We start from the raw sequence: 8,741 nt of genomic DNA on the forward strand, positions 1-8,741 counted from the left end.
GAGATGGCTTCTTCTTTGTCCCAACCTTCTTGTTCTACAAGCGTTTCTTGTTCAGAAAACAGATAACAGATAATCAGAGTTCAAAGGGACCTTGTAGGTCATCTAGTCCAACCCTCCACCCAAGCGGGAGACCCTACACCATTTCTGACAAATGGCAGTCCAATCTCTTCTTGAAAATCTCAAGTGATGGCGCTCCCACAACTTCCAAGCACAAGCTGTTCCATTGGTTGATTGTTCTCACTGTCAGAAAGTTTCTCCTTATCTCCAGGTTGAATCTCTCCTTGTTCAGTTTCCATCCATTATTCATTGTCTGGCCTACAGGCACTTTAGAAAATAGCTTGACCCCTTCCTCCCTGTGGCAGCCCCTCAAAAATTGGAAGACTGCTATCATGTCTCCCCTGGTCCTTCTCTTTACTAGACTAGCCAAGCCAAGTTCCTGCAACCATTCATTGTATGTTTTAGCTTCCAGTCCCCTAATCATCCTGGTTGCTCTTCTCTGTACTTTTTCTAGAGTCTCAACATCTTTTTTATAATGTAATTTTTTATTTTATAATAAAAAAACTGAATGCAGTACTCTAGGTGTGGTCTTACTAAGGCTTTATAGAGTGGCATTAGTACTTCTTTTGATCTTGATCTGCTGCACACTGCTGGCTCATATTTAGCTGGTTGTCCACTAAGACTCCAAGATCCCTCTCACAGTTACTGTTATTGAGCCTGGTTTCACCCAGTCTATATGTGTACTTTTGGTTTTTCTTCCCTAGGTGTAGGACTTTACTTTTCTCTACATTGAATTTCATTTTGTTAGATATGGCCCAGTGTTCTAGTCTGTCAGGATCCATCTGGATCTTGAGCCTATCTTCTTGGGTGTTAGCTATTCCTGCCAGCTTAGTATCATCTGCAAATTTGATAAGTTCCCCCTCTATTCCTTCATCTAAGTCATTAATGAAGATATTGAAGAGTACTGGGCCTAAGACAGAACCTTGTGGCACCCCACTGCTTACTTCCCTCCATGTAGACTTAGACCCATTAAGGACTACTCGTTGAGTACAGTTTGCCAGCCAGTTGCAAGTCCATCTAGTGGTGGTGCTATCTATTCCACTTTTTTCTAGCTTACTAAGAAGTAGGTTGTGGTCTACTTTCTCGAATGCCTTGATGAAATCTAAATATATTATGTCCACAGTATTTTGCAGGTCTACTAATTTAGTCACTGTGTTGAAGAATGAAATAAGATTGGTTTGGCATGATCTGTTTTTAACAAACCCATGCTGACTGCTAGTTATTACTTTACTTGTTTCTAGATGTTGGCAGATTTGTTTTTTTTATTATCTTTTCCATTATCTTCCCAGGTATTGATGTTAGGCTGATTGGTCTATAGTTTCCTGGGTCTGTTTTTTTTTTTCCTTTTTTGAAGATGGGAACCACATCAGCTCTTTTCCAGTCCTCTGGTAGTTCCCCGGTGCTCCAGGATTTTTGAAAGATATGGTGCAATGGTTTTGATATGACCTCTGTCAGCTCCTTTAAAACCCTGGGATGTAATCCATCAGGCCCTGGTGATTTGTTTTCATCAAGATCAGACAGGTGTTCTCTTACTATTTTTTTTGCTTATTTTAACTTTTATTTCTGGTCTGTCTTTTACAGTTATGTTTCTGGTGAGTTGAGCTATAGTTTCTTTTTGCATGAAGACAGATTCAAAGAATGAGTTAAGCAGTTCTGCATACTCTCTGTTGCCTGTTACTTCCTTGCCATCTCTCTTTAGTGGACCGACTGTTTCCCTGATTTTTTTCTTGTTATTTATATGTTGGAAGAAACTTTTTTTATTATCTTTTACTTTTGTTGCAAGTATTCGTTCATTCTGAGCCTTTGCTATCCTGACTTCGTCTTTGCAGATTCTGGCTATCTGCTGATATTCTGCCTTAGTTGTATGTCCTTCTTTCCATTTTTTGTACTTGTCCTTTTTTTCTTTCAATTTGCCAGAGAGATCTTTGTGCAGCCATGCTGGTTTCTTCTTGGATTTCTTGTTTTTCTTTCTCAGTGGTATTGTGCTGGTCTGGGCTTCTATGATCATACTTTTTAGAGTTTCCCAAGATGTTTGAGTTGTTTTTCCCTTTAGGATTTTCATCCATGGAATCTTTCCCAAGTTCTCTCTGAGTTTATTGAAATCAGCTCTTTTAAAATCCAATACTCTGGTGTCATTATGTTCTGTTGCTTGTGTTTGTGTTATGTTGAATTCTAGTATGACATGGTCACTCTCACCCAAGGTTCCTGCAGTTTCAACTCCCTCTATCATTTCTTCTCTGTTTGTAAGAATTAAGTCCAGTATGGCTGTCCCTCTAGTTTCACCTTCTACCTTTTGGACAACAAAGTTGTCAGCTAGGTTGGTTAGGAACTTATTTGATTTCTCACTTGGTGCAGAATTAATTTTCCAATTGATATCAGGATAATTGAAGTCTCCCATTACTATTGTTGTGTGTTTCCTGCATATGTTTGTTAGTTGGCTGGCAAAAAGGACATCTATATTTCCTGCTTGATTGGGTGGCCTATAATGTACACCTATGGCCATGTCATTCTTTTTTTCTTTTATATTGACCCATATGCATTCTAGGAGGTTTTCATCTTTGGTTTCATGCATTTCTGTAGCAATATAGTGGTCCTTTATATACAGTGCAACTCCACCTTCTCTTTTATGAGGTCTGGGTTTTTTTAATAGTTTGTATCCTTCTACCAGTATGTTCCAGTCATGGGTTTCATCCCACCAAGTTTCTGTTATTCCAACTATATCATATTTACCTTCATGTATTCGTAGTTCGTGTTCACCCTGTTTGTTCCCCAGACTTTGTGCATTTGTGTATAGGCCAGAGGTGCTATTCGACTGGTTCGCACCTATTCGGGCAAACCGGTAGAGGTTATTTGGCATGGGTCGCCGAACCAGTGGCAATCCCTGGCTGGCCACACCCCCAACCCAGTTGCCTGGTCGCTCACTTGTGATCGCTCTCCTCACTTTTCGTTCCCCACATCCTCTTTCTCTCCAGGGAAAAGGAAGAAAGGCATGGATGCTGCAAGTATCGCTTTCCCCTGGTGAGTTAAAGTGCTGAAGTGAGAAAGAGTGTGGTCTGACTGAGGGGGTGGGGGAATCCACTCAAGCCTTGGATAAATTTAAAGGAGCTGCTTCCAAAATGCTTGTCTGTTAGGTGCTCTGTGTGTGTGTGTGTGCGTGTGTGTATGAGAGAGGAAGAAAGAAAGAAAGAAAGAAAGAAAGAAAGAAAGAAAGAAAGAAAGAAAGAAAGAAAGAAAGAAAGAAAGAAAGAAAGAAAGAAAGAAAGAAAGAAAGAAAGAAAGAAAGAAAGAAAGAAAGAGGAAGGTAGAGAAAGAAAGAAAAAAATAGTAAGAGGGAGAGAGATAAAACTCTGTGCTATTATTTTTAATTGTTCCATTATTTATCATGTGTTAATATTTTACACTGTCCCTACACCTAGAGTGATTTTTCTGCCTTTCTTTTGCCCAGGACTACCACATATTTTTCAGGTTTACATGTATTCAATGTCAATAGTCCAGAGCATAAAATACACATGTGTTTAACAAGAGTTGAAAGGGACCTTGGAGGTCTTCTAGTCCAACCCCCAGCTTAGGCAAGAAAATTGAGGATGCCAAACTCTGAGTAGAAATCCTGAGAAAGGTGTCAGAATAATACTTAGAAAGGACCTTGAGGTGAACCCTATGCCATTTCAGATAAATGGCTGTCCAGTCTTTTCTCAAAAACTTCCAGTGATTGAGCACCCAGAACTTCTGGAGACAGGCAGTTACACTGGTCAGGAAGTTTCTCCTTAGTTTTAGGTTACTTCTCTCTTACACAAACATGTGAAAATTTTGCAAAATTTTGAGATTATTGAGGAATTGCATATTAGAATCTTTTAAGGTCTGCTGAATTGAGCTTTGGTTGACCGGGTTAAACTGAAAAAGCAAGAACGTAAGGTACCCTGGAATTTGAACTTTAAAAAATAACATTGTTCCCAAAGAAGACTTTGAAGCAGCGAAGGAGAGAGGGAAGGGAAAGGATTTGGTTTTTTCTTCTTCCCTTCCTTATACTGACAACTAAGAGATTTAAGTAAGAAATTGACAAAAATGCACTTTGACATCTATAGGCATTTAAGCTGAAAATAAAATGTCAAAGGGATAACAAAGACTTTTGGATACTCAAAAACCTTTAAAAGCAGGAAAGGAGAGAAAAAGAATAAAAGGGCGGGATCTGGAAAAATGGAGGAAACTTCCTGGAACTAAAAGGAACCTACAGTGAAACATTAACAAGATTCCTAAAAGATACATTTAACCCCCAACTCCTGGTGCAAAGTCTGTGGTGCAATGTGCCATTGGTGGATGGAGCAAACCATGATGTCCCAGATGTGTTCAATTGGATTCAGGTCTGGGGAACGGGCGGGCCAGTCCATAGCATCAATGCCTTCATCTTGCAGGAACTGCTGACATACTCCAGCCACATGAGGTCTAGCATTGTCGTGCATTAGGAGGAACCCAGGGCCAACCGTACCAGCCTATGGTCTCACAAGGGGTCTGAGGATCTCATCTCGGTACCTAATGGCAGTCAGGCTACCTCTGGCAAGCACATGGAGGGCTGTGCAGCCCCCTAAAGAAATGCCACCCCACACCATTACTGATCCACTGCCAAACCAGTCATGCTGGAGGATGTTGCAGGCAGCAGAATGTTCTCCACGGTGTCTGCAGACCTGTCACATCTGTCACAAGTGCTCAGTGTGCACCTGGTTTCATCTGTGAAGAGCACAGGGCACCAGTGGAGAATGTGCCAATCTTGGTGTTCTCTGGCAAATGCCAAACATCCTGGACGGTGTTGGGCTGTAAGCACAACCCCCACCTGTGGACATCGGGCCCTCATACCACCCTCATGGAGTCTGTTTCTGACCATTTGAGCAGCCACATGCACATTTGTGGCCCGCTGGAGGTCATTTTGCAGGGCTCTGGCAGTGCTTCTCCTGTCCCTCCTTGCACAAAGGCAGAGGTAGCGGTCCTGATGCTGGGTTGTTGCCCTCCTATGGCCCCCTCCACATCTCCTGGTGTACTGTCCTGTCTCCTGGTAGCGCCTCCATGCTCTGGACACTACGCTGACAGACACAGCAAACCTTCTTGCCACAGCTCGCATTGATGTGCCATCTTGGCTGAGCTGCACTACCTGAGCCACTTGTGTGGGTTGTAGACTCCGTCTCATGCTACCACTAGAGTGACAGCACCGCCAGCATTCAAAAGTGACCAAACCATCAGCCAAAGAGCATAGGAACTGAGAAGTGGTCTGTGATCACCACCTGTAGAACCACTCCTTTATTGGGGATGTCTTGCTAACTGCTTATGCTTTCCACCTGCTGTCTATTCCATTTGCACAACAGCATGTGAAATTGATTGTCAATCAGTATTGCTACCTAAGTGGACAGTTTGATTTCATAGAAGTGTGATTGACTTGGAGTTACATTGTGTTGTTTAAGTGTTCCCTTTATTTTTTTGAGCAGTGTGTATGTATGTATGTATGTATGTATGTATGTATGTGTGTGTGTGTGTGTGTGTATTCAGCTTTGTTCGGGTATTTTCCCACGTCATTATAGTTGTGCTTTTAAAGTTGTAGCAACGTTTCAGCAGAATCGCATCTGCCATCATCAGGCTTCTGTATTGTGTTCGTCTGTGAGTCAGACTTTCATAGCCGTTATATATATATATAAACATATGTACCTACATATACACACATATCTACATCTTCAGTGCATAGAAGATGCCATCTCAAGCAACCATTCCTACCAGCTCTAGATCTCTACATTTCTTTTTATTTTATCTTTCCATTTTATTTGAACTTACTTGCAAAGTGCTCTTGTGACAACTATGCATTTTATAATTTATAAAATTTAAACTCATTCTCCATTTTTCATATAAATTTGGCCAAAATTAGCACTGATTTCAGAAGTTGTACTTTGCAATACTGCCTATATGATGTGTAGTGTCTTTTTTCCTGAAATGTATCTGACCTATTGATCTGCCTTCAATATTAAATGTTGCTGGAATAGTACTGGGGTTTTCTTTTATAGTGCAACCTGATGCATAATTATTTAGAAGAAAGACCTCAGATAAATAAGCATAAGATTGCAACCTCAGTTGATCTACGGATGTACTTGAATCTATTATATTACAGAGCTTTTATCCTGGGGTAGGATTCAAATTTTTAACAACCGGTTCTGTGGGTGTGGCTTAGTTGGTGGGCGTGGCTTGGTGGTCATGTTATTGGCTGGGTGTGGCCAACTCAATATCACTCACATCGAGGCATGCATCTCCTTGCCTGGCCTCTCATGACTGTGGGGATGGTGCAACAGTCATAAGTTTGAAAAATGGTCATGTCACTTTTTTCAGTGCAATTGTAACTTTGAATGGTCACTCCACACAAGCAAAGTACCAGCAAAGGAGGGAAAAAAAAACTCCAGAGATGTTCCTGAGACAGGAAGTCTAGTCCTGCCAAGAATGTAATAAGGGTTAACGGAGAGGCAGTTTCTGTAAGCAACACCAGAATGTTTCCTTCCTGCCTTCCTTACAGGATTAGGCCAGTAATTTCTTCTAACAACTGGTTCTCTGAACTGTTTAGAATGTTAACAACTGGTTCTAGCGAATAGGTGCAAACTGGTAGAATCCCACCCCTGCTTTTATCCATGTTCTATAAAAAAAAATTTTTTTCAATAGGGGCTGGGCTACATTGTATAACACTCAAGAAAGTAGATGTAAGTAATAGAAAAGTGGTATATAAATCTATCTAGACCTAAATCTATCTATCTAAAACAGAAATATCTTTTTATTTATTTATTTTGTCAAACAATTATTAGACAACAGGTATAAGTATAAACATGGTAATAAACACATGAAATGGATACGAACAAGAAAAAAAGAAACAATAGGACAGGGATGGTAGGCATGTTGGTGCATTTACGCACGCCCCCTACAGACCTCTTAGGAAAGGGGTGAGGTCCATAGTAGACAGTCTAAGATTAAAGTTTTTGGGGTTTGGGGAAGAAACCACAGAGTCAGGTAGAGTATTCCAGACATTAACCACTCTGTTGCTGAAGTCATATTTCCTGCAATCAAGTTTGGTGCGATTAGCCTTGAGTTTGTATCTATTGTTTGCTCTTGTGTTTTTATGGTTGAAGCTGAAGTATTCATTGACAGGTAGGACATTGCAGTGTATGATTTTACATACTCTACTTAGATTGGATCGAAGGAGGCGTAGTTCTAGGTTTTCTAGGTCTAGAATTTTGAGTCTGGTGGCATAAGGTATTCTGTAATGAGTAGAGGAGTGGAGAACTCTTCTTGTGAAATATTTCTGGACTTTCTCAACTGTGTTAATATCAGATACATAATGTGGGTTCCAGACTGATGAGCTGTATTGGTCTAGCAAATGTTTTGTATGCTCTAGTTAGTAGTGTGATATTACCAGAGAAAAAGCTACGTAAGATTAGGTTAACAACTCTTAACGCCTTTTTGGCTATGTAGTTATAGTGGGCTCTAGCACTTAGGTCATTAGTGATGAGTATTCCAACGTCCTTTACAGAGCTTGATCATCAACAAGGTCTTGACTATTCAGCTTGTATTTTATTTTCTGGGTTGTTGTTTTTTTGCCAATATGTAGGACAGAGCATTTATTTGTTGAGATTTGAAGTTGCCATTTGTTTGTCCATTCTGATACATAGTCAAGATCTTTTTGAAGGTAGCAGTATTGTCTGTGGTATTGAACAGCTTTACATCATCAGAGAAGAGAATGCAGTTGCTCTTAATATGATCACAGAGGTCATTTATGTAGGGTATGAAGAGAGTTGGTCCTAGAACCCTGCCTTGGAGGTACAGGATTTGATAGGATGCTCCCAATTTTGACCATTTGTTGTCTGTTTGACAGGAATGCTTCTATCCAGTTATGCAGGTGTCCAGAGATACCATAAGATTTTAGTTTTAGGAGTAGTTTGTCGTGTACCACTGAGTCAAAGGCTTTACAGAAGTCTATGTAAATTGCATCAATTGCTTTGCCCTGATCAAGTTGTTAGTCCATATGTTTTTACAGTGTAAGAATTGCAGATTACAGGATAGTTTTTTTTCTGAAACCAAATTGTTTATTAGAGAGTAGGTTGTTTGTCTCTAAGTGGAGGATAATGGATTGGTTAATAAATGATTAAATGATAAATAGTACTTGGTACATTCCTATTATTTTGTAAACCAGTTCTTATTCTATTTTCAGTCACCAAGAATATTTACATCTGAAAGTAAGCCTTATTTCCTCTTGTTGAATGTGTAATTTTTTTACTCCAATTATATCACAATATATTCAGATTAACAGCATAGAACATCTTTAATTCCTGAGGCTCCATTGAGAATGGATCATTTAGAATATCATGTTTAAGACCTAGAAATCTTTTCCTTTCAATTTTTCCCATAGTACAGTGTTCCATAACAGGCTTTCTTAGTCAACGTAGTGGCCAAAAACCATATATCAGGGGTTTTATTGCCATGGAGTCTGACATCCTAATGAATTAGATTTTATAATAAACAGAGAAAGAGAAAGTTATATATCATCTGAAAAGAAAACAAGATATACTGATTTATTATCAATTTAATCAGTTTAATATTCAGGACTTCATCATGGTATTAACTTTTCATACAAATGTTGTCTAAAAAAATCTATCCAAAAATACTAATATTAA

The sequence above is a fragment of the Notechis scutatus genome, chromosome 1 (genome assembly GCF_049901735.1).
Source record: "Notechis scutatus isolate UNSWTSFEM ecotype Mainland chromosome 1, rNotScu1.2, whole genome shotgun sequence".
In the NCBI taxonomy this organism is placed as follows: Eukaryota; Metazoa; Chordata; class Lepidosauria; order Squamata; family Elapidae; genus Notechis; species Notechis scutatus.